This window comes from Chrysochloris asiatica, unplaced genomic scaffold (genome assembly GCF_000296735.1).
Source record: "Chrysochloris asiatica unplaced genomic scaffold, ChrAsi1.0 scaffold00002, whole genome shotgun sequence".
Lineage (NCBI taxonomy): Eukaryota > Metazoa > Chordata > Mammalia > Afrosoricida > Chrysochloridae > Chrysochloris > Chrysochloris asiatica.
Window position 1 is genome coordinate 22,340,872 of NW_006408520.1, and position 2,984 is coordinate 22,343,855.

The 2,984-nt window shown below is 46.5% G+C and overlaps 1 pseudogene; it reads right to left on the reverse strand.

The window, feature by feature from the left end:
- Positions 1 to 1,665: 1,665 nt before the first annotated feature.
- On the reverse strand, positions 1,666 to 2,202 carry LOC102814735 (annotated as a pseudogene).
- Between the last annotated feature and the right edge of the window lie 782 nt (positions 2,203 to 2,984).

Below are 2,984 nucleotides of genomic sequence, written 5' to 3' on the forward strand. Positions count from 1 at the left end.
AGCTTTGTGAAGACCTCTTGTATATGTACATTTAAAAGGAATACTGCATGATTATCATGCACTTAACAATGTAGCAAAAGTAGAGACAGATACAAATCACTAATTCAACTCATGGGTCAGAGAGGTAATCAAAAGTCCTGTCCTGGGATGTAGGGTGAAGGGGTTCAAAGGCTCCACGCACCAGGAAGTAAGAGTGGCTTTGAATGCATGTGGGATGGGCCTTCAAGGCTAAGGAGCAGTCTCAGAAATGCAGAGCATTCAAGGACAATAAAGTGTCTGTGTTGGGGGAAGGCTGTAATCTAACAAGAGACTGAATAAAACAGAAAAAATCTTATCCAGTTAATACCAGGAACAATGCTCACCTGAGGAGCCCATAAAGTTAACAAGTAGATCCATCCACTCACAAAGGCTGATGCTGGAGGTGCTCTTGAGGAGGGCCATCCTATTGTCCACCGCCTACCCTGGGGCCCCAGTCCCTAGATCTCAAGACCATCTAAGAATAAGCGCCTTCCTTAATGGAAACTGCTTCTGCTCCAGAAAAGCAAAATGAAAATGAAACAAAACTAATACAGTGCCCAGCAAATGTCGTCGAGCCCTGTAAGCTATTTCACGGTCCCCAGCTGCTGTGCTGTATGAGGACAGGGCCTGCCCGCTCTTTACAGGGACTCACTTCACATAGGACACAACCCACTCCTAGTGTTCACACCCCACCCCTCAAAAGAGAAATTCACACCAAAGAAGAAACGTATCCCATTAAAAGTAGCACTACAGCCACAGTAACTTAGGAGGTTACTCTCCTTTTAAGTATTTACAAAACAGCGTCACTCGGAGAGCTCTGGCTGCATGGCAGACTGTGCTGCATTAGATTCCCCCTCTTGAGGTAGTTCAGAGTCTGGAACATCACACACTCGCAGGTGTATCCACACCACTACAGGTACACCTCACTTAGCCACATTTAGTGGACATATTTATAAGAAATGGAAGGTCAGTGGCAGCCCTGCACTGAGCCAAGTCTCCTGAGGCCACTTTTCCAACAGTGTGCCCGTCACATTCTGATCATTCTCACAGGATTTCAAACCTTTTCATCACGCTACTGCATACTAACAGACACTAACACAGCACACTGGAGGCCTAACTGCCACATGGACTACAAAGACACGCTTGATTGCCACACTGGCTTCATTGGGGTGGTCTAGAACCGACCCCCCCCAATATTTCTAAGGGATGTCTGTGCTGAGGACTAATTATCACACGAGGCTTACAACCCAAATCCTCATCTCCTGATGTCCAGACAAGCGTCATTTTCTCTTCTATCAGACAAATTCATCTGACAAGTAGACACACAAAAGAGATTAAAAGACACACACACACACACACACAGCCAAAAAAAAATCCCCAAACTCTAAAAACGAATCAATAATTGGCTATCACTCTAAACTAAGTCTACACTTAAAGACAAAACAAATCTGCCAGGTTGACCACAGCTAAGGCATAGTAGGAAGTACTCACTTCAAAATCAACAGCTTATAAAACAAGGGGAAAAAGTTCAGGTGGGAATGTAAGACAAAAACCATCTCCTTCTATGGCAACGAGCTCTCCCCCTGCCCTCCCCAGTCAGGCCACACCCACAAGACCAGGTATCCAGGGGGCCATGGGCTCTGGTGCTCAGGTAGGCTTCATGGGTGCGGGGATGTTGTTGGATGCCTGCTCCAGGTAGGCCAAGGAGCCCTGCGGGAGGTCAGCCGGCTTTTTGTGCTGCGCACTGATGTCGTCCAGCACCTGCTGCCAATGGCGCAGCTTGGTCAGATGTTTCTGGACCAGGGCGTCTTTCCGCTGCAGTTCATTCCTTAGTTCCGAGACATCCTCTTTGATAACTTGCTCTGGTTTCTAGACAGATAACTGTAATCTTTTTTGTAAGAAAAAACATTCTGCCTGTCTTGCGATGTCTAGAAATTTCTGAATGCACTAATCAACACCAGTTCGAATTTCCTCCTGATCGGTGCCGTTGACATAGTCCTGACTCACCAGAGAAGCAAAGCAGGCCTCGAAAGAGGACTCCAGCTCGTCCACCAACGTATTACTGGAGGATCTGGGAGCCCCTGGCGCGGCTTGAAACAGCGAGGCCTGGCCGGGGAGTCCTTGTGGGGGTGGCGGGGGCCCCGGTGGCTGCCCAGAAAACATACCACCTAGTGGAGCCGCCATCTTGCAATGGCGGGAAGAAGCCCACTCCTAACTTGTTTTTGTATGTTTATCTTGTACCACAAGGATGCCTTTTATCACCATTCTTATTCAACATTATACTGGAAGTCTTAACTGGAGCTATAAGGTAGAAAGGGAAATTAAAGACATCCAAATTGGCAAATAAGAAGTAAAACTCAATTTTCAGATGATAGGATCTTATACATGTTGTTGTTGTTGTCAGGTGCCATCGAGTCAGAATCAATTCATAGTGACCCTAAGCACAGCAGAACGAAATAATGTCCGATCCTGGGCCAACTGCACTACTGCTGCCACACTTGAGTCCATCGATGCTGCCATCTGGCCAATCCATCTCATTGGGGTCTTCCTCTTTTTCTCTGACCCTTCATCTTACCAAGCATGATATCCTTCTCCAGCAACTGTTCCCTCCTGACAATATGTCCAAAGTATGAGAGATGAAGTTTAGCCATCTTGCCCTTCAAAGGAGCACTCTGGCTGCACTTCTTCCAAAATAGATCTATTGGTTCTTTTGGCAGCCCAAGCACTTTTAGTATTGTCCTCCAACACCACAATTCAAAGGCATCAATTCTTCGACGATCTTCCTTATTCACTGTCCAGCTTTCGCATCCATGTGAGGTTATTGAAAATACCATGGCTTGGGTCAGGCACACCTTAGTCCTCAAGCTGACATCTTTTCTCTTCAACACTTTAAAAAGTTCCTGTGCAGCAGATTTGCCTAATGCAATAAGTGTCTGATCTCTTGACTGCTGCTTCCGTGTGTGTTG